Source organism: Pan paniscus, chromosome 11 (genome assembly GCF_029289425.2).
Source record: "Pan paniscus chromosome 11, NHGRI_mPanPan1-v2.0_pri, whole genome shotgun sequence".
In the NCBI taxonomy this organism is placed as follows: Eukaryota; Metazoa; Chordata; class Mammalia; order Primates; family Hominidae; genus Pan; species Pan paniscus.
This window is the reverse complement of record NC_073260.2, coordinates 50,170,183-50,194,137: the sequence shown is the minus strand read 5'-3', so window position 1 is coordinate 50,194,137 and position 23,955 is coordinate 50,170,183. Positions and strand designations below refer to the sequence as shown.

General features: G+C 41.8%; 1 protein-coding gene across 3 annotated transcripts in view; it reads right to left on the bottom strand.

Moving 5' to 3' along the window:
• The window catches only part of SHC3 (SHC adaptor protein 3), a 306,014-nt gene that overhangs the window by 262,056 nt on the left and 20,003 nt on the right, over nucleotides 1-23,955 (bottom strand). For all 3 annotated transcript variants that reach the window (XM_055091804.2, XM_024930043.4, XM_034967681.3), the window contains one exon: nucleotides 21,093-21,223. The gene's annotated coding sequence lies outside the window, so the exon portion shown is untranslated. The remainder of the gene's footprint in view (nucleotides 1-21,092; nucleotides 21,224-23,955) is intronic.

Below are 23,955 nucleotides of genomic sequence, written 5' to 3'. Positions count from 1 at the left end.
TATCTTTGCAAATGCAAATTGTGCTGCTATAACCATGCATGTACATGTCTCTTTTTCATGTAATGACTTCTTTTCCTTTGGGTAGATACCCAGCAATGAGACTGCTGGATCGAATGGTAGATCTAGTTTCAGTTCTTTAAGGAAGCTCCATACTGTTTTCCATAGTGGTTGTACTAATCTACATTACCACCAGCAGTGTAAGTGTTCCCTTTTCACCACATCCATGCCAACGTTTTTTTTTTTTACTTTAATTATGGTTTTGTGGGGGGTGGGGGGGTTGGTTGTAGGTTTTTGTTGTTGTTGTTGTTGTTTTGTTTTGTTTTGTTTTTGACAGTCTCGCTCTGTTACCCAGGCTGCAGTACAGTGGTGCGATCTCAGCTCACTGCAGCTTCCACCTGGATTCAGGCAATTCTCTTGCCTCAGCTTCCCAAGTGACTGGGATTACAGCAGTGTGCCACCACGCCCAGCTAATTTTTGTATTTTTAGTAGAGACAGAGTTTTGCCATGTTGGCTAGGCTGGTCTGGAACTCCTGACCTCAAGTGATCCACCAGCCTTGGCTTCCCAAAGTGCTAGGATTACAGACATGAGCCACCACGCCCAGCCTGACTTTAATTATGGCATTCTCACAGGAGTAAGGTGGTATCTCACTGAGGTTTTAATATGTATTTCCCTGATGATTAGTGATGTTGAGCACCTTTTCATATGTTTGTTGGCTGTATGTATAGTAAGATCTGCTTTCTAAGAAAATTTCAAATACACAATAGAGTATTATTAACTATAGTCACAATGCTGTACATTAGATTTCTAGGGCTTATTCATCCTACATAACCAAACTTTGTATCTTTTGACCAGTATCTCCCCATGCCCACCTCCAGCTTCTGGCAACCATCATTCTACTCTCTGCTTTTGTGAATTCAGCTTTTTAGAATTCCACATGTAACAGATCATGTAGTCTTTGTCCTTCTGTGCCTGGCTTATTCCACTTAGCATCTTGTCCTCCAGGGTCATCTATGTTGTCACAAATGGTAAGATTTCCTTCTTTTTTTAAGGCTGAATTTACAATAGAATATTGTACAATAGAATACTATTGTACAATAGAATACTATTGTACAATAGAATACTGCTGCAATGAACATACATAGGACAGATATCTCAGATATCACTTTGAGATACTGGTCTCATTTCCTTTGAATATATACCCGGAAGTGGTATTGCTGGGTCATATGGTAGTTCCATTTTTAATTATTTGAGGAACTGCCATACTGTTTTCCATAATGGCTGTACTAATCTACATTCCCACCAATAGTGTACAAGGGTTTCCTTTTCTCTATATCCCCACCAACACTGGGTATCTTTTGTCTTTTTGATCATAACCATTTGACAAGTGTGAGACAATATCTCTGTGGTTTTGCTTTGCATTTCTTTGGTGATTGGTGATGTTGAGCACCTTTGCAAATACCTGTTGGCCATTTGTATGTCTTCTTTGGAAAAATGTCTATTCTGGTCCTTTGCCATTTTTAAATTTATTATTTTAAGGATAAGGTCTCAGTCTGTTGCCCAGACTGGAGCACAGTGGTGCACTCATAGCTCATTGCAGTTACAAACTCTTGAGCTCAAGCAATTCTCCTACCTTAGCCTGCAAAGTAACTAGGACTATTGGCACACACCACCACACCTGGTTATTTATTTATTTATTTATTTTTGTAGAGACGAGGTCTCATCATGTTGTCCAGGCTGGTCTTGAACTCCTGGCCTCAAGCAATTCTCCTGCCTCAGCATCCAAAAGCCCTGGGATTATAGGTGTGAGCCACCCTACCCATCCTATTTTGTTTTTTTTGCTGTTGAATTGTTTGAGTTCCTTATATATTTGGATACTACCCCTTATGAGATGTATGGTTTGCAAATATTTTCTCCCACTCCATAGGTGGTCTCTTCATTCTGTTGATTTTGTTTGTTTGTATGTTTGTTTGTTTCGCTGTGCAGAACCATTTAATGCAGCAATCTCTCTTGTCTATCATTCTATCTTTGCTTTTGTTGCCTATGTTTTTGGGGTCCTATCCCAGACCCATGTCAAGCTTTTCCCTAAGTTTCCTTTTAGTACTTTTACATTATTAGGTTTTACATTTAAGTCTTTAATCGCATCTTGAGTTGATTTTTTTATATGACGTAGATAAGGGTCCAGTTACATTCTTCCGCTCGTGGATATCTACTTTTCCCAACACCATTTATTGAAGAGACTACTTTTTTCCCATTGCATGAGCTTAGCATTCTTATGGAAAATCAGTTGATCATAAATGTGTAGATTTATTTTGTGGCTCTCTATTTTGTTCCGCTGGTCTATATTCTATTTTTACTCTAGCATCATACTGTTTTGATTACTGTAGATTTATAATATATTTTGAAATAAGGAAATGTGATGTCCCCAGCTTTGTTCTTTTTGTTCAAGATTGCTATGGCTATTCAAGGTCTTTTGTGGTTTCACATGAATTTTAGAATTGTTTTTTCTTTTTCTGTGAAAATTGCTATTAAAATATTGATAGCGATTACATTGAATCTGTATATCACTTTGGATATATACATTTTAACTATATTAATTCTTCCAATCCATGAACACAGAATATTTTTCCTTTTATTTGTGTCTTTTTCAGTTTCTTTTATTAAAGCTTTATGGTTTTCAGAGTACAGATCTTCAATCTCTTTGGTTAGATTTATTCCTAAGTATTTCATTCTTTCTGAAGCTCTGGTAAATGGAATTGTTTTTAAACTTCTTGTTTGGATAGTTCATTGTTACTGTATAAAAAGCAACTGATTTTTTATATGTCGATTTTGTATCCTGCAACTTTACTAAATTTATTCTTCAGTCCTAATGGTTTTTGGTGGTGTCTTTAAGATTTTCTATATATAAGGTGATGTCATCCGCAAACAGAAAATATTTTACTTTATTCTGATTTTGATGTCTTTTTTTTTTTTTTGCCTAATTGCTCTGGCTAGGACTTCTAGTGCTTTGTTGGATAAAAGTGGTGGAAAGTGGGCATCCTTATCTTGTTTCTGATCTTAGAGAAATAGCTGTTTTCAGTCTTTCACAATTGAATATGATGTTAGCCTACAGCTTGTCATATGAGGTCCTTATTTTGTTGGAGTACATTATTCTGTTCCTACTTTGTATCACAAAAATGTTGAATTTTGTCAAATGTACTTTCTACATCTATTGAGTTGATCATATAATTTTTATCCTTCATTTTGTTAATGTGGTATACCATATTTCTTGATTTGAGTATGTTGAACCATGATTGCATGCAGAGATAAATTTCACTTGATCACGGTATATGATCCTTTTAATGTACTCTTGAATTCAGTTTTCTAGTACTTTATTGTGGATTTTTCCATCTATGTTCATCAGGGATGTTGGCCTGTAATTTTCTTTTCTTGTAGTACTCTTGTTTGGCTTTGGTAACCAGGATAATGCTGGCTTCATAAAAGGAGTTTGGAATGTTTCCTCCTCTTCAATTTTTGTGTAAGTTTGAGGAGGATTGGCATTAATTATTTAAATGTTTGGTATAATTCACCAGTGAAGCCATATATTCTTGGGCTGTTCTTTGTGGAGAGTTTTTTCACTAATTCAATCTCCATACTCATTTTTGGCCTGTTCAGATTTTCTGTTTTTTCACGGCTCTTGGTAGGTTGTATGTTCCCAGGAATTTATCCACATCATCCAGACTATTCAAATTGTTGGCATATAATTGTTCATAGTAGTCTCTTATGATCTTTTATACTTCTGTGGCATTGGTTATAATGTCTCCTCTTTCATTTATAAATTTATTTACGTGTGTCTGCTTTTTTTCTTGGATAGTCTAGCTACAGGTTTGTCCATTTTATTTACCTTTTCAAAAATTCAACTCAGTTTTGATTTTGTATTGTCTTTCTAGCTTTTATTTTACTTATTTATACACTAATCTTTATTATTTCCTTCCTCTGCTAACTTAAGGCTTAATTTATTCATATTTTTCTAGTTCCTTGAGGTGCAAAGTTAGATTGTTTATTTGAGATTTTCTTTTTTCTTAATGTAGACATTTGTCATTATTAACTTCTCTCTTAAAACTGCTTTTGGTGCATCTCATAAGTTTTGGTATATTGTGGCACTACTTTCATTTGTCTCAAGAGATTTTTTATTTGCCTTTTGATTTCCATTTTGATCTATTGGTTGTTCAGGAGTGTGTTGTTTAATTTCTTCATTTGTGAATTTTCTGATTTTCTTTCTGTTATTTATTTCTAGTTTCATACCAGTGTGATTGAAAAAGATATACTTGATAAGATTTCAATGTTCTTAAATCTGTTAACAAAAAGAATCTGTTGTTTTGTGGCCCAACATATTATCTATCTTAGAGAATGATCTGTGTGCACTTGAGAAGAATGTATATTTTGCTGCTGTTGGATGGAATATTTTGTATGTATCTGTTAGGCCCATTTGGTCTACAGTGTTATTCAAGATTCAAGTCCACTGTTTCTTTATTGATTTATTTTTCTTTCCTTCCTTCCTTCTTCTTTTTTTTTTGATGGAGTTTCACTCTGTCACCCAGGCTGGAGTGCAGTGGCACAATATTGGCTCACTGCAACCTCCACCCATCCTGGGTAAAGCAATTCTCCTGCCTCAGCCTCCCGAGTAGCTGGTATTAGAGGCACCCACCACCACATCTGGCTAATTTTTGTATTTTTAGTAGAGACAGGGTTTCATCATGTTGGCCAGGCTGGTCTCAAACTCCTGTCTTCAGGTGCCTCAGCCTCCCAAAGTGCTGGGATTACAGGTGTGAGCCACCATGCCTGGCTTTTTTTTTTTTTTTAATACAGAGTCTCACTCTCTTGCCCAGGCTGGAGTGCTATGGTACAATCTCAGCTCACTGCAACTTCTGCCTCCTGGGTTCAAGTGATTCTTGTACCTCAGCCTCCTGAGTAGCTGGATTACAGGCATGCATCACCATGCCCAGCTAATTTTTTTGTATTTTTAGTAGAGATGGGGCTTTGCTATGTTGGCCAGGTTGGTTTTGAATTCCTGGCCTCAAGTCATCTGCCCACCTCAGCCTCCCAAAGTGCTGGGATTGCAGGCATGAGCCACTGTGCCTGGCCTGGTTTTCTTTTTGGATGATCTATCCATTGTTGAAAGGGAGAAAATAAAGTCCCCTAATATGACCATATTGCTGTATATTTCTTCCTTCAGTTCTGTTAATATTTGCTTTATATATTTAGGTACTCTGATGTTGGTTGCATATATATTTACAATTGTTATACCTTCTGATGAATTGATCCCTTTATCATTGTATAATGACATTTTTTTGTGTCTTGCAGTAGTTTTTGACTTAAAGTTTTCTGCTATAACTATAGCCACCCCTGCTCTCTTTTGGTTGCTATTTGCATGAAATATCTTTTTCCATCCTTTCAGTTTGAGCTAATGTGTGTCCTTAAAGCCAGAGTGAGTTCCTTGGAGGCAGCATATTGCTGAATCTTGTTTTTATATCCACTCAGTCACTCTATTTCAAGCACTCTATTTTTTTATTACAAACTTTAAATCATTTACATTTAAAGTAAGTATTGATAGATAAGGACTTAATACACCATTTTGTTAACTATTTTGTGTTTGTTCTGTGGTATCTTTGTTCCTTCCTTTCTTGATGTCTCTTCTGTGATTTCATAATTTTTTTGTTGTGGTATGCTGTAATTCCTTCCTTTTTATCTTTTGTGTATCTACCAGAGATTTTTTCTATGTGGTTACCATGAGGCTTACATAAGACATCTTATAGTTATAAGCTGATAACAATTTAACTTCAATACAAAAAAAATCTATATTTTACTACCTTTCATCCTCACATTTTATGTTATTGACATCCCAATTTATACCTCTTCATATTGCATATCTATAATGTTATTGTAGCTTAATTTTTTTTACTACTTTTGTCTTTTAACTTTTATGCTATAGTCAAAAGTGATTTATGAACCACCATTATAGTATTAAAGTATTCTGAATTTGACTATATACTTACCTTTACCAGTGATTTTTATACTTTCATATGTTTTCATGTTACTAATTAGCATCCTTTCATTTCAACTTAAAAATTTTCCTTTAGTATTTCCTGTAAGGAAGATATAATGGTGATGAATTCCCACAACTTTTGTTTAGGAAAGTCTTTATCTCTCCTTCATTTATGAAAGACAACTTTCCTAGACATAATATTCGTAGTTGGCAGTTTTTTCTTTCAACACTTTGAATATACCATCCCATTCTTTCCTGGCCTGCAAAATTTTTGCTGAGAAGTCTGGTAATAGGCTCAAGAAGTTTCCCTTGTATGTGATGAGTCACTTTTCTCCTGCTGTTTTCAAAATTCTCTCTTTGTCTTTATCTTTTGATAATTTGATTATAATGTGACTCAGTATAATCTTCTTTGGGTTGATCTTACTTGAAGAGCTTTTAGCTTCATGAATCTGGATGTCCATTTCCCTCCCAAAATTTGGGAAGTTTTCAGCCATTATTTTTTTAAATACATTTTATTCTCCTTTCTCTTTCTCTTTTACTTGTGAGAATCCCATAATGTATATATTAATTCACTTGATGGTGTCCAGTAAATTCTGTAGGCTTTCTTCACTATTTTTTTTCTTTTTTCTTCTTTGACTGAGTAATTTCAAATAGCCTGTCTTCAAGTTCGCAGATTCTTTCTTCTGTTTGATCGAGTCTACTGTTGAAGCTCTCTATTGCATTCTTCATTTCATTCATTGCATTATTTAGCTCCAAATTTTCTGTTTGGTTATTTTTAAAGATTTATGTCTCTTTGTTGAACTTCTAGGCTGAGCACGGTGGCTCAGGCATGTAATTCCAGCACTTTTGGAGGCCAAGGCAAGCAGATTGCTTGAGCCAGGAGTTTGAGACCAGCCTGGGCAACATGGCGAAACCCCATCCCTACAAAAAACACAAAAATTAGCCAGACATGGTGGTGCATACATGTTGTCCCCGCTACTAGGGAGGCTGACGTGGGAGGATCACTTGAGCTTAGGAGGTTGAGGCTGCAGTGAGCCATGATTGTGCCACTCACTCCAGCCTGGGCAACAGAGGAAGACCCTATCTCAAAAAAAAAAGAACTTTCAGCTTTGTTAATGTATTGTTTTCTTCGTTTTGTAGTGTTCTCTATTTGTGTTCTCTTGTAGCCTGCTGAGCTTTTAAAAAACAATTACTTTGAAATTTTGTCAAGCAACTTGTAGATCTCTATTTCTTTGGGAATGGTTACTGGAAAAGTATTGTGTTTCTTTTTTAGTGTTGTGTTTCCTTAACTTTTTGTGTTTCTTGAAGTCTTGTATTGTTACATTCATATTTGAAGAGGCAGGCATTTCCCCTAGTTTCCACTGAATGGCTTTGGGAAAGAAAAATCTTCACCAGTCAGCCCAGCTAGGGATTCAGGGAGTCTCTCAGACCTTTTCCATGGATCTGCCAACTCCAGTCCTCTTGCTTTCTCTTGGGGAAGGGAGGATAAGGGGAGTGTTAGGATTGTGTGTCTTCTCTCAATCTCACAAAGCCAGGCCATGTGCTGAGGGCTGTCCGTTTATTTTCCCAAGTACAGTGGTTTATTAGTCTGTTCTCATACTGCTATGAAGAAATCCCCAAGATTGAGTAATTTATAAATGAAAGAGGTTTAATTGACTCACAGTTCTGCATTGCTGGGGAGGCCTCAGGAAACCCACAACCATGGCAGAAGACACCTCTTAACAAGGCAGCGGGAGAGAGAATGAGTAACAGCAGGGGAAATGCCAGTCGCTTATAAAACCATCGCATCTCTTGGGCCTTACTCACTGTCATGAGAACAGCGTGGGGAAACTGCTCCCATGATCCAATTGCCTCTACCTAGTCCCTCCCATGACAAGTGGGGATATGGGAACTACAAATAAAGATGAGATTTGGGTGGGGACACAGCCAAACCATATCATTCTGCCCCTGACCCCTCCCAAATCTCATATCCTCACATTTCAAGACACAATCATGCCCTTCCAACTGTCCCCCAAAGTCTTAACTCATTCCAGTATTAACCAAAAAGTCCAAGTCCAAAGTCTCAACTGAGATGAAACAAGTCCCTTCTGCCTATGAGCCTGTAAAGTCAAAAGCAAGTTAGTTACTTCCTAGATACAATGGGGTACAGGCATTGGGTAAATACATTTATTCCAAATGAGAGAAATTGGCCAAAACGAAGGGGCTAAAGGCCCCATGCAAGTCCAAAATCCAATAGGGCAGTCATTAAATCTTTAAGTTACAAAACGATCACCTTTGACTCACATCCAGGTCATACTGAGGCAAGAGGTGAGCTCCCATGGCTTTGGGAAGCTCCACCCTTGTGGCTTTGCAGAGTACAGCCCCACCTCCTGGCTGCTTTCACAGGCTGGTGTTGAGTGCCTGCAGCTTTTCCAGGTACATGGTGCAAGCTGTCAGTGGATCTACCATTCTGGGGTCTGGAGGATGGTGGCCCTCTTCGCACAGCTCCACTAGGCAGTGGGGACTGTGTGTGGGGCTCCAACCCCCACATTTCCCTTCTGCACTACCCTAGCAGAAGTTCTCCATGAGGGTTCCACCCCTACAGCACACTTCTGCTTGGACATCCAGGCATTTCCATATATCCTCTGAAATCTAGGTGGAGGTACCCAAACCTCAATTCTTGACTTCTGTGCACCCACAGGCTCAACACCAAGTAGAAGCTGCCAAGGCTTGGTGCTTGCACCCTCTGAAGCAATGGCTCAAGCTGTACCTTGGCGTCTTTTAGCCATGGCTGGAGCTGAAGCAGCTGGGATGCAGAGCACCATGTCCTGAGGCTGCACAGAGCAGTGTGTACCTGGGCCTGGCCCAGGAAAGCATTTTTCCCTCCTACGCCTCAGAGCCTGTGATGGGAGGGGCTGCCATGAAGGTCTCAGACATGCCCTGGAGACATTTTCCCCATTGTCTTGGTGATTAACATTTGACTTCTTGTTACTTATGCAAATTTCTGCAGCTGGCTTGAATTTCTCCCCAGAAAATGGGTTTTTCTTTCCTATCACATTGTCAGGCTACAAACTTTCCAAACTTTTATGCTCTGCTTCCTCTTGAATGCTTTGCTGCTTAGAAATTTCTTCTGCCAGATACCTTAAATCATCTCTCTCAAGTTCAAATTTCCACAGATCTCCAGGGCAAGGGAAAAACGCTGCCACTTTCTTTGCTAAAGCATAGCAAGAATCTCCCTTGCTCCAGTTCTGAAGAAGTTCTTCATCTCCATCTGAGACCACTTCACCTGAACTTCATTGTCCATATCACTACCAGCATTTTGGTCAAAACCATTCGACAAGTCTTTAGAAAGTTCTACACTTTCCCACATCTTCCTGTCTTCTTCTGAGTCCTCCAAACTGTTCCACCCTCTGCCTGTTACCCAGTTCCAAAGTTGCTTCCACGTTTTCGGGTATCTTTATAGCAGAAACCCACTCTTGGTACCAATTTACTGTATTAATCTGTTCTCACACTGCTATGAAGAAATACTTACCTGAGACTGGGTAATTTATAAAGGAAAGAGGTTTGATTGACTTACAGTTCTGCATTGCTGGGGAGGCCTTAGGAAACCCACAATCATGATGAAGGCACCTCTTCACAGGGTAGCAGGAGAGGAATGAGTGCCAGCAGGGGAAATGCCAGACACTTATAAAAACATCAGATCTCATGAGACTCACTCACTATCACAAGAAAAGCATGGCGGAAACTGCCTCCATGATCCGATTACCTCCACCTGGTCCCTCCCAAGATACATGGTGATATGGGAACTAACTTGAAGATGAGATTTCAGTGGGGAAACAGTCAAACCACATCAAGTGGCCTGTGGTGTTCAAGGTTAAGTGCCTTCTCCTAATTCTGCAGAGTTGAGCTGGCTATCTACAGGTGTTCTTGCATGATCTGAAGAGACTTGTACACCGGCTGTAGGAGTGCATGGGGAGCACGGGCTATGGAAGGTGTGCGGAGTTCTGGGGGCACATGTGAGCTAGTTGGGGGGATAGTCCACATTCTGTAAGGTTTGTGTGTGAGCCTCTTGATGAAATTCGCAAGGTGGTTGGTAGAAACTGTGGCCCTTTGCTAAGTCCCATGTTCCAGTTGCTATGACCTTCCACCACTTTTCCCCGCTCCTAGCTACTCAAAGACTATTTAGCTGTACCAATCCCTTCAGTGTTTAGGGTGGAGTGAAAAGAAAGTGCACCTCCCACATGGCTGGGGAAGCCAGGTACTAGTACACTACACTTTCACTTTCATCTTTCCCTGCAGGAGAAATCACAGGCTAAGAGGGCCTCTCTTGTTACTGGGTTGTGCCTTTGGGGGAAGGTTGATGCAAGTAAAGTGAAACTGTTTTTCTTACCCATTTTTCTATTGCTAGTCTCAGATTTTTTGCTCCTATGGGGTGCTGGAGCCTTTTTGCTGGACTTCCAGGCTTCCAGAAAGGTATTGTTGGCAACGGGCAGTTGCCAAAATTGGTGTGTCTGTGGAAGGCTAAGGACTCAAAACTCCTATTCTCACTGATGTCACTTCTCAGTAAGTTGGTTTGTGAGTAATAAAATTAATATCTTCTTTTTATTTTTGCCCCAATATTTGTTTCTTAATTTTTAATTTTAATTTTAATTTTTCTTTTAAGTTTCACATATACCTGGTTTACAGGGTCAAATCATTAGAAAATCAAATAATTAGTAGATTTTCCTTCTTATCCAGAATACTGAAGACTTCATATTTATACCAAAAAACAAATTTTTTAATATACCAAAATAAACAGACATTCCATTCTCTGAAGTCCTTGTGTGGATTCAACTGCTTACTAAGCAAGTAACATAAAATATGAAATAAGTCTAATCATAACAAGTTAAAACAATGTTCTACCTTTAGAAATTTATTTAGAAATTTATATTAAGTGCACATGATTCAAAGATTTTAGTAGTATTAATACTTATTCCTAGAAAGGATATATAATATTCTTCTGAGTATCTTTAAAACTGGATTAAAGGAAGGTGTCTTCTTATTTTTCTATTTTTCCTGCTTCCTGTTAGCTATTTTTAAAAATATTTTATTTGTTAGTTTGAAAGTTACTAATGAGACAAGCCAACACTCAGGATAATGCTTTTCTAGTTATCTGTTCCTTCTCATGACTGTTCCCTGAGAAAATCCAATTATCTTCTATCACCACCATTTCACTCCCCACACCCTACAACCAGTGGCATGATGGAGTTGGCCCAGGAAGACCTGTTTTCCCCCATGGTTAAATTATTATAAATCCTGTGAGCCTGTTACTAAACAGTTGGTAGCTTGAAATCTGACACTGGAAGAGTATTTACACCAAGGAAATTGGCCAATTCTACTAGGGCTTCCTCCACTCCTCCCAGAGCCCATTGTTAAATTTCACTTAGAACACCACTGCAGGCTGGGCGTGGTGGCTCAGCCTGTAATTCCAGCACTCTGGGAGGCCATGGTGGGTGGACTGCTTGAATCCTGGGCAACATCATGAAACCCTGTCTCTACAAAAAAAAAAAGAAAGAAAAAAATAGCCAGCAGTAGTGGCTGTGGTTCTAGTTACTTGGGAGGCTAAGGTGGGAGGATCGCTTGAGCCCGGGAGGCGGAGGTTGCAGTGAGCCCAGATTGCACCACTGTACTCCAGTGTGGGTGACAGTGAGATCCCATCTCAAAATAAAGTAAAATAAAATAAAATAAGAACACCACTGCCTACAAATGCTCAGCAAAAAAGCAAAGTCCATCTTGAGCTACTGTTTATAAACAATAGGAGTAGCAAGCCCTCTCGTGGCTATTATCAGAATTGCAGAGGATAAAGAGATAAGGTAAAAAGATCAAGATTTCATCCCAAATATGTTTTATATAAGGCTTTAGAATGATAGTGTTGATTGTTGTAGTTTAATATCTCCTGCCTCTGTGCAAACTTTTCTCAAACTACCCAAAAAACACCACTTAGGTTTCCCTGTCTCATGAGTTGTAAATATCTCCTTAGTAAGAGTAGGCTTTTCTTTGTGTCCCTATAGCAAAGACTGTATTATTCACTTTTAAGGACCTGCATTTTCTGTGGGTTACTGTGGGCATGTCACAGGAAAGGTTGTGTGTTTTGAAACTGTCTGTGCATCTTAGCCATACAATTAAGCCATATGAGGAATGCAAACCAGTCACCACTGCACATTAAAACACAAACCACATCAGATTACCCTCCTGCTTAGCAGGCCTCAATGGTTTCCTGTTGTACCTAAAATAAAATCCAGATACTTCACCAAACCCCATGGATCCTCAGTGGCCTAGCTCCTGCCGTGTCTCCTGCTCTGCTTTTCCTTACTGTCCCCTTCCCGTTATATAAATGTTAGGGCAAAGGCCACTCCTCAGTGGGGTCTTTTCTGGACACCTGCTCTGAACCAATGCCCACCCACCCACCCATCTGTTAATTGGTCACATCAGGCTTGGTTTTCTTCCCACCACTTATCTCCACCCAAAATCATCCTATTTGCTTACATGTTGAATCTGACCCACCCAGTGGAAGGGAAGCTGGAAGCTCAGTGTGGACAAGCCCTGGTCTGTCTTACACACAGTGTTTTCCCCATAACAGGCTCCTGGTGTGAGTCACTGGGAAAGCTACAGATGCCGACAGGCAAAAGAATTGGGAGCCCTACACCTATCTACCCTCCAACCCCAGCTCTTATTTGAGTGTAGAGTGAAAAACTGGCTCATTTTGCCCGGGACTGTCCCTGTTTTACCATTAAAAGCCACCATCCTAGGAAATCCTTTACCCTCAGACAAATCTAGAATGGCTGGTCACCTTATATGTTATCTAGAATTGCTTTCTGGGATGATTTTGAAAAATAAATGACTTTTTTAAAATATAAAAGCTTCCTCTGAATAACAAAATTTAATTTGCAGATTATCCTTTAGCATTCTATAAAAAATATTATTTATTTTAGCAGAGTTGACTTTTCTTGGCATATACATTTGTATTTGTCTTAGCACTTAAAATATATATGAAGCATATTATAAAAAAAAGAAAAAGGATCATATTGTATTCACAGGTAATGTTTTTAATTTTAAATGTCATTGAAGAAATAATCTGGTACAAACATGGCACACATGACTCATTGCTGGTAGGGTTAGAGACTTCCCACTTGAAGTCACTTTGATTCCTAAAATAAGTTTATTCATGTGTTTCTTTTACATTACATCTTCCTGATTTTAAAAAAATTTGTTATGTTTTCTTTTCTTTTTCTTATTTTTTTATTTTAAGACAGAGTCTCACTCTGTTGCTCAGGCTGGAGTGCAGTGGCATGATCATAGCTCACTGCAGCCTCAACCTCCTGAGCTCAAGTGATTCTCCCGCCTCAGCCTCCCAAGTTGCTGAGACTACAGGTGCATGCTACCATGCCTGGCTAATTTTTTTTTTTAATTAGAGACAAGATTTCACCATGTTGCTCAGGCTGGTTTTGACCTTCTGAGTTCAAACTATCCTCTCACCTCAACCTCCTGAAGTGCCGGGATTATAGTCATGAGCCACGGCGCCCCAGACCTTATTTTCAAAAGATATATTTTTCTTCATTTCTCCTTGAACTTGGAGGGAACACTGCCTCAAAAGAATTACATTAACAACATTGGCTAAACCTTCTAAGTCATCTAAATTAGGAAAGGATCGGTTGGCCTTCAGGTTACATTTATTAGAATGACTCACTGAAGGGAACAAATATTTCAAAAGATAAAATGTAATTTTCAATTTAGTGAATTAAAATGCAACCACGTGTAATCTGAACTCACCCACATGATCAGTGTACAGAAGAGCTTTTGATCTTTATCATGTTGTTGAAAATTCGTTAGAGGCCACGCAAGCATTTCTACCTGTTGGTTGTATCATCCTGTTGGCAGGAAGACAGCTAGCACTGAGGCCAAGGGCTGTGGAGGACAACAAGTAGTGACCAGGAATGCATATCATCCTATCTGCTGTTTCCAGTCCTCATTCTCACTTTTGTCAGGATTTCCATCTGTCCTCAGAAATCAGGAAGAACCAGCATCAGGGCAAAGAGTTCAGGGGCAGTATGCAAAGCTTTACTAGTTGACGTGGACATTAATGTTGGAGAGGGAACCTGTGGATCTCCTAATTTCCCTTCTCGATCGCTGTTGACTATATTCCAAGGCTAACAAAAGGTTTGCAAGACAAAATCTTGAGGACAAACCTTAAGTCTGTTAAAGTCACAGTCATGACATTTCTCAAAGTGTGATCCAGTGAACATCCACAACCCGAAATCACATGGGGTGCTTATTAAGAATGCGGATTTTCGGGTTCTGTTAAATCAGAATCCCTCGGGGGCGGTCCCCAGGAACCTGCATTTGTAACAAATCCTTTGGGTGGTTCTGGCACATACTAGGGTTGAGGCTTCATGATCGTTTGCTATGGTGTGAATGTGTCCGCCAAAATTCAGGAGTTGGAAAATTAATCCCAGTGCAGCAGTGTTGACGGGTGAAGCCTAAATGGGAGATGCTTAGGTCATGAGGGCTCTGCCCTCATGAACAGATTAATGTGGTTCTAAAAAGGACTTGCAGAAGTGCGTTCTCTCTATTCTGCTCTGTGTGAGGACAGAGTTTTTCCCCTTTTGCCCTTCTATCTTCTGCTACGTGAGAACGCAGCAAGGCTCTCATCAGATGCTGGTGCCTTGATCTTGGATGCCCCAGCCTCCAGAACTGCGATAAATTTCTGTTCTTTACAGATTTCCCAGTGTCAGGTATTTTGTTATAGCAGTATGAAACAGGTCAAGACTTTCTCAATCTTTACAGCATAACTGATCAGGCGCAGTGGCTCACGCCTGTAATCCCAGTGAGAGGTGACAGTGTGCTGGCAGTCCTCACAGCCCTCTCTCGCTCTGGGCGCCTCTTCTGCCTGGGCTCCCACTTTGGCGGCACTTGAGGAGCACTTCAGCCCACTGCTGCACTGTGGGAGTCCCTTTCTGGGCTGGCCAAGGCCGGAGCTCGCTCCCTCAGCTTGCAGGGAGGTGTGGAGGGAGAGGCGCGGGTGGAAACTGGGGCTGCGCGCCACAGGCCAGCTGGAGTTCCGGGTGGGCGTGGTCTTGGCGGGCCCTGCACTCGCAGCAGCCGGCTGCCCCTGCCGGCCCTGGGCAATGAGGGGCTTAGCACCCTGGCCAGCGGCTGCGGAGGGTGTACTGTGTCCCCAGCAGTGCCAGCCCACCGGCGCTGCGCTCGATTTCTCACCGGGCCTTAGCTGCCTTCCCGCGGGGCAGGGCTCCGGACCTGCAGCCCGCCATGCCTGAGCCTCCCACCCCCTCCATGGGCTCCTGTGGGGCCCGAGTCTCCCCGATAAGTGCCGCCCCCTGCTCCACGGCACCCAGTCCCATCGACCACCCAAGGGCTGAGGAGAGCGGGCGCAGGGCGCAGGACTGGCAGGCAGCTTCACCTGCAGCCCCAATGCGCGATCCAGTGGGTGAAGCCAGCTGGGTTGAGTCTGGTGGGGACGTGGTGAACCTTTTATGTCTAGCTCAGGGATTGTAATTACACCAATCGGCACTCTGTACCTAGCTCAAGGTTTGTAAACACACCAATCAGCACCCTGTGTCTAGCTCAGGGTTTGTGAACGCACCAATCAACACTCTGTATCTAGCTACTCTGGTGGGGCCTTGGAGACCCTTTGTGTCCACACTCTGTATCTAGCTAATCCGGTGGGGAGGTGGAGAACCTTGGTGTCTAGCTCAGGGATTGTAAACGCACCAATCAGTGCCCTGTCAAAACAGACCACTGGGCTCTACCAATCAGCAGGATGTGGGTGGGGCCAGATAAGAGAATAAAAGCAGGCTGTAGGAGCCAGCAGTGGCAACCCACTTGGGTCCCCTTCCACACTGTGGAAGCTTTGTTCTTTCACTCTTTGCAATAAATCTTATACTGCTCACTCTTTGGGTCCACACTGCTTTTATGAGCTGTAACACTCACCGCCAAGGTCTGCAGCTTCACTCCTGAAGCCAGCGAGACCACGAGCCCACCGGGAGGAACAAACAACTCCAGACGCGCCGCCTTAAGAGCTGTTAACACTCACCCGGAAGGTCTGCAGCTTCACTCCTGAGCCAGCGAGACCACGAACCCACCAGAAGGAACAAACTCCGAACACATCCGAACATCAGAAGGAACAAACTCCAGACGCGCCACCTTAAGAGCTGTAACACTCACCACGAGGGTCCACAGCTTCATTCTTGAAGTCAGTGAGACCAAGAACCCACCAATTCCGGACACACCAGCAGTTTGGGAGGCCAAGGCAAGTGGACCACTTGACATCAGGAGTTTGAGACCAGCCTGGCCAATATGGCAAAATCCTGTCTCTACTAAAAGTACAAAAATTAGCTGGGTGTTGTGGCAGGCACCTGTAATCTCAGCTACTTGGGAAGCTGAGGCGGGAGAATCACTTGAATCCAGGAGGCAGAGGTTGCAGTGAGCTGAGATTGCGCTGCTGCACTCCAGCCTGGACAAAGAGTGAGACTCCATCACACACACACACACACACACACACACACACACACACACACACACAGCGTAACTAACTCTCAGACTCCCTCTCCCCAGCTAAAGACATCTTTCTAGGCAAATTTTCATCCTGGTAGCACCCATGGGGAACTCCCTTCTCAACCTCCTTTTCCATGGAAAAATATCCATGAGCCCTGAGGATTTGAAATTCAGTTCATACAAAAGCGCCTTCCTCACCTCATCTCGTGAAAAAAAACAACCTGTCTCCCGAGTAAACATTTCATATAAAATAGTACTCAAGTCACTCCTCTCCAAAAACTTCACCTGGCCTCTTGCTTTCACATGGACATTAAGAGGCTAGGCCTCAAGTCTGCCTTTTCCTTGAGCCTGCTTTTCTCTGACACAGAAGGGGCCACTTGGCAGGTCTGGCAATCCCACGTTCCGAGACTGGAGCTCTACAAGCGGGACTTGGAGCTGCCTGTGGCTCTGTTATTCCTTACTCCTTGGTGATACTCTTCACTTTGGTAATATTTTAGTAGTTATTGTTAGAAAGTAAACCTTCATTGAATTCTCAGAAAGAGTAAACCACTAAAGCATAATGAAGTAAACCGACAGTAACTAATTTATTATGTGTAACTACAGCACAGAATAATGCTACATAAGTTGGAATATAACAGTGGAGTTTAAAATGGATTTGGATTAAAAAGCACTAAGTACAAATAAAATTTAAAAGAGCAAATAAATTTACATATTTGAAATACGTAATTTAAGTATTGTTTTTATAAATAGTTTCTACTTTATCATTTTACTGGTTGCCAGAATCATGTTTTAGACCAGCTAATTTTCAAATATCTCTGAAGACTACAGCTGGGACCTGAAAAGCATGAACAAGTTTAAGTGGAAAACAGCCAACATTTCCTGGAATAGAAGATGACCCTAGGCTGAAATCGAAGGCTTCCCACCTGTGTCCACGACACTCAGAAAAGTGATTTCCCATTGCCACTACCTGGGAAAAGGGCATTGCCTTCAAGAGCCACTCCAAGGAGGTTGCCAGTTCTAGAGAAGCTTGAGATACAAGCTCTAGCAATACTCTGCTCTGCTGGAAAATTCTAGTGTTGCAAATCTCAACAAATCAGCATGCTGGCAGAAATTTAGAGTAAAAGGTATCTGGATAGTGAGAATAAACAACATAAAATTATTTTACTATAATCCTCATAAGAGTCCCTCAAAACCATCCTCAGAGCACACTCACTCTTCTCACTTAATTTTCTGTGGCTATTTAAGATCCCAAGTAAGGAAAAGTGTAGGTGTGGACAGAGATATCCACTTAAGTAATAGACAAATGAATTTGCCAAAGATCAGACAAAGAAAAATCGTATCCATTAATACAATTAGGAGCTATTCAGTACCTTCTACAAGCCAAGCATTGTGCAGGCCCTGGAGAGACAAAAAGGAACAGGACCTGATCTTGCCCTCAGGATATACACAACCTTATATGTTAAGACTAACATATAAATGATTAGCTTCAATACAACAGAAAAAAGTATCAATTATGGTTATTTGGTGCAGGTATTAACCTCGGCCTAACTGGAGCACAAAAGAAACTCACTGGAGCAGTAGTAAGTAACTCATGAAATTGTTGGTCAATCTGAACAATCAAGCCAAGGGGAGAGAGCCACAGAAACCCAAAATTCTCAGGAATGAGAATTCTTATACTGTCACCTAAGGTTGCTGTGATTCTATCTGCCTTCCATCTCTGGGTGTCTCTACTCAAGATTCACTTTCCTGCAAAAAAAACCAAACAGCTGTTCTTATTCTAATTTGCATTATCACCTCCTGTGGTCCAGGAACAAAGACCCCTGGACTGGCAGCCCGAGAATCTCACAGGGTGAAGACTGAAGTTGGGAAAACCCTTGCCTTGCCAAAACACATCTAGAACCTTCTTTCCCTACAAATATTCCCAAGAGGTTTCTAACCAAACATGGTTGTGCATTGCTTGTGAGCCTTCAGATTGAGCACCCCCCTGCTCCCCAGTGGAGCACAACCCAACACGACATCTCACAAGTGCATCCTGAGGTGAGATGTGATGCCAAGTTGGGGGCTACAGATTGAATTATCTTGTTGGCAAACTGGGGACTCGGTGATGGCCAGGTGTGATTTATAAATAAATGTCCATGTTTTTGAGTCCAAGAAAGCAGAAGAATCTTCTTATAATTTGGTCATTGCAATGGTTTGAATGTGTTCCCTGCAAGCCTATGTGTTGGAAACTTACTGCCATTGTAATAGTATTAAAAGGTGGCCCTTTTCTTGTTGTTGTTGTTTTGTTTTTTGGTTTTTTTTTGAGACGGAGTCTCGCTCTGTCGCCCAGGCTGGAGTGCAGTGGCGCAATCTCGGCTCACTGCAAGCTCCGCCTCCCAGGTTTACGCCATTCTCCTGCCTCAGCCTCCCAGGTAGCTGGGACTACACGTGCCTGCCACCACGCCTGGCTTTTTTTTTTTTTTTTGCTATTTTTAGCAGAGATGGGGTTTCACCGTGTTAGCCAGGATGGTCTCAATCTCCTGACCTCGTGATCTGCCCACCTTGGCCTCCCAAATTGCTGGGATTACAGGCGTGAGCCACCTCGCCCAGCCAAGAGGTAGCCCCTTTATGTGGTGATTGGGCCAAGAGGACTCTGCCCTTGTGAATGAGTTAATACCATTATTGTGGGAGTGGGTTCATTATACAAGGGCCAGTTTGGTCCCCACCCCCAACAATTCTTTGGCCATGTGAAGAAAACTGTTCCTCCCTCTGTAGGATGCAGTGTTCAAGGTGCCATCTTGTAAGCGGAGACCAGGCCCCCATCAGACAGCCTCCAAAACTGTGAGAAATAAATGTCTATTCTTTATGGATTACCCAGTCTCAGGTATTGTATTCCAGCAGCACAAACTAAACAGTCATCCAGTTTACCTGGAATATTTCTGTGATATACACAAACCTGTTTGATTTTTGTACTCTATTCCTGGCACAGGGCTCCTAAAACCCTGGGAATTTCCTGAGTGAGGGGAGTTTCTGCTTTTACTCATAACATGCCATCTTCCACTATATCTAGTACTACACCTGAGTTTGTGTTACTGCAGTGACTTAGGGTGGTTCTAACTAGCCTCTGGTCACTAGAAAGACTAAAGAGGGTGGGAACTCTTAGCCTCACCCACTGGCCTCCCACGGATGGAAGGGGCCTGGAAATGGGTTATAAAGCCTCCTGAATGGTAGGCAATGAGTTTCGGGGTCGGTGAACACATGGAGGTGCCGGGAGGGTGGTATGCCTAGAGAGGGCCTGGAAGTTCTGTGCCACCAACTACTCAACATACCCTGCTCTATGCATTGCTTTCATTTGTCTGTCTCTGAGTTGTAGCCTTTATAATAAACCAGGAAATGTTAAGTAAAATGTCTACCTGAGTTTTGTGAGCAGTTTTAGCAAATTACCAAAACTGAGAAAAGAGTCATGGGAATCCCTAAATCTGCAGTCAACCAGGCAGAAGTGTGGATGGTCTGAGCACCCCATTGTAGCTGGCAACTGAAGTGGGTTGGGGGGCAATCTTGTGAGACTGAATCCTTTACCTGTGGGGCCTGCTGATAGCTGCAGGAATTAGTGACAGAATATAATTGAATTGTTGAACATCGAGTTGGTGTCAGAGAATTGGAGAATTGGTGTTGGAAAATACATCAATATTTTGGTGTCGGGGCAAAAAAACAACAACCTTACAATCTTCTACAGTAAGGGACTTCTGGTTAGCATTCAAGTTGGGCATAAATATTCTTGGGGTCTGGGCATATTCCAAATGATTTAGTCACATATCTCTGCCCCAGGTCTTCTTGACACAAACTTTGGTTCAATTTTGGCCCAATTACCAAGTTTGGCCTAATTTTGATCCTTCCAATTACCTGATCATTGACAGGACCAGGATAAAGATCTAAAACCAATAGTTTTCCCCTTGCCTTCTACCTTTTCCTCCTTTTCTTTCTATTTTGCTATTCACCTTCTCTATCCCATGACTTTAGACGAGCCAATAATAAAAAGTGATTGTAGACCGAGCGCGGTGGCTCATGCCTGTAATCCTAGCACTTTGGGAGGCTGAGGCAGGCGGATCACGAGGCCAGGTGTTCGAGACCAGCCTGGCCAACATAGTGAAACCCTGTGTCTACTAAAAATACAAAAAATTAGCTGGGCGTGGTGGCAGGTGCCTGTAATCCCACTTACTCGGGAGGCTGAGGCAGGAGAATCGCTTGAACCTGGGAGGTGGAGGTTGAAGTGAGCTGAGATCCCACCATTGCACTCCAGCCCAGGCAACAGTGCGAGACTCCATCTCAAAAAAAAAAAAAAAAAAAAAGCAATTGTAATCTGAGTGATTCTTCACTAGGTATTTGATATCAAAATGGAATCGTGCCGGGCGCAGTGGCTCACGCCTATAATCCCAGCACTTTGGAAGGCCAAGGAGGGCAGCATCACCTGAGGTTGGGAGTTCAACATCAGCCTTACCAACATGGAAAAATCCCATCTCTACTAAAAATACAAAATTAGCTGGGCGTGGTGGCACATACCTGTAATCCCAGCTACTCGGGAGGCTGAGGCAGGAGAATTGCTTGAACCTGAGAGGCAGAGGTTGCGGTGAGCCGAGATTGCACCATTGCACTCCAGCCTGGGCAAGAAGAGTGAAACTCCATCTCAAAAACTAAACAAAACAAAACAGAACAAACGAACAGAACGGTAATCAGCATTTATCGTATGCCTGTTGTGTACTGGACTCTGTGAAGCGCTTGATACTCATCACTTCACTTAATTGCTACAACAACTCTGTAAAGTAAAGACAATTATCCCACATGATGACGCTGAAGGTCCGTAAACTTCCAGAATATGTCAAGGGCCACCAAGCCAGTAAGTGCTCATAAGTCAGCACTTGGGTCCAGATCTGTGGACTTCAAAACCCATGCTCTTAACTCTGCCACAGCTGTCCTTGATTGATGAATGGGATTGCTTTCTGGAAGTTCATTTCTAAATTGTTAGTTTGGAACTCAAACTGAATTTTTCCCAGGTATTTTGTCATGAATCAGTTTTTCTACAACTCAGTAAATAGGGACCCTACTATTAGGATGAAAATAATTTCTCAAAGATGCTTATAAATGCAGCCCACATCCCTACAATAGATCCAACTTGAAAAACACAGACTTAAAGTCTTAGTCTATAAAAATGTCTCATAAGTGCAAATATCACCTATTAAGAGTAAGAGGCTAGCCGGGCGTCATGGCTCTTGCCTGTAATCCTAGCATTTTGGGAGGCCAAGGCCCTTTTGTTTTGGTAGGGTAGATCACTTTTGTTTGGGTAGATCACTTGAGATCAGGAGTTCGAGACCAGCCTGGCCAACATGGTGAAAACCCGTTTCTACCAAAAATACAAAAAAATTAGTTGGGCATGGTGGCATGCACCTGTAATCCCAGCTATTCAGGAGGCTGAGGCATGAGAAACACTTGAGCCCAGGAGGTGGAGGCTGCAGTGAGCCGAGATCCTGCCATTGCACTCCAGCCTGGGTGACAGAGCGAGACTCTGTCTCAAAAAATAAATAAATAAATAAAATAAGACTAAGAGACTTTAGGGTTTATAACAGACAAATCTATGTGTATATATGTATATATTATTTTTTTTCTTATTTCTATGTATATATTTTGGATTATCATCAACATGAGCACGCAATACTGAAAGAATGCTTTGAGAGCTCTCAAATTCTCAAGAACACATTCATGGACTCTGGGTGTCCAGGGATCCCAGTCTGAGAAACACTGCTAGACATGAGTCTTAATTTGCTAGGATTATCAGTTAGCATTACTCTCAGCTTCAAATAACAGACACAGAATTACAGAGGCTTGGCCAAATGTGTTGAGTTTCCTCATGTGACAGAACACCCAGAAGTGGTCAGCCAAGACCGATGCATCAGCTCCAGCATGCTGTCAAGGCTGCTGTGTTTGACATGCAACTCTCAGAATTGCAAAATTGTTGTTCCACATCTAGACACTGCATCATGATCCAGGCAGAAAAACAGGCAAAGAAAGGCAAAAATGTCTATGCTCAAAAGACTTTTTCATTCTATTCCAGAAGGAAATTCCTCCTATGGAACATCTCATCAGGCCTCTCTTATCCCTCACTGACCAGAGCTCAGACACAAGTCTGTTTTTAACTGCAAGAGAGGCTGGGGAGTTGAGTGGTTTCATTTCCAGCCTCCAAAGTAGATGCAAGCAAGGAAAACAGCAGCCTCACCCAGAGAACCCAGTGAGCCCAGGGGTTCTTGTCCACTTCTATGCCATGCATTCCTCCGGCAGTCTGGTGAAGCCTACGAACCCCTTCTCAGACCAGTATTTTAAATATGTAAAATAAAATGCATATTCAAAACAAAACCAATTGTATGAAAATGCACTTGTATGGCAGCTTGGGCTGCCATAACAAAATACTTTAGACTGGGTGGCTTAAACAACAGAAATTTATTTTCTCATGCTGCTGGAAGCTGGGAATCTAAGATCAAGGTGCTGACAGAGTTAGTTCCTCGTGAGGCCTCTGGCTTGCAGAAGGCCACCTTCATGCTGTGTGTTCACATGGCCTTTCTTTAGTGCTTCTAGTGCAGAGAAGGAAAAGGGGTGGGAAATGAGGACATCCTTTTCTTAGAAAACCACTAATCCTATTGGATTAAGGTCTCTTATGACCTCATTTAACCTTAATTACCTTTAAAAGCCCTATCTCCAAACACAGTCGCATTGGGGTTTAGAACACCAACATATGGATTTGGGAGGATATGATTCAGTCTATGGCAAAAATTATCAAAATATTTAAAAACCAAGGCTGGACACAGTGGCTCACGCCTGTAATCCTAGCACTTTGGGAGGCTGAGGTGGGTGGATTGCCTGAGCTCAGGAGTTCGAGACCAGCCTGGGCAACATGGCAAAACCCCATCTCTACTAAAAATACAAAAAAATTAGCTAGGCGTGGTGGTGCGCACCTGTAATCCCAGCTACTTGGGAGGATGAAGCAGGAAAATCGCTTGAACCCAGGAGGCAGAGGTTGCAGTGAGCCAAGATTGCACCACTGCTCTCCAGCCTGGGTGACAAACGAGACTCCATCTCAAAAGAAAAGAAAAAAAGATTTTTTAAACCATATGTGTGACATAGTATTATATATTCTTCTTGAACAGATTAGATAAGAAGAGCTATCAAAAAGTCTAGTAACTACTATAATTCTGAAGTAGTGAGGAGTGAGAATTATATCACAGGATTTTTGCAAAAGCTGTAATAATATAACTAATACTACTGCATTTTGTTCCCAACATTCACAATTGAAGAAAATGCTAAACTTCAGTTACAGGAAATGTTTTTCCATCCAAAGTTATGGATTCCTTGGATTCTATCCATGAACTCCTTAAGG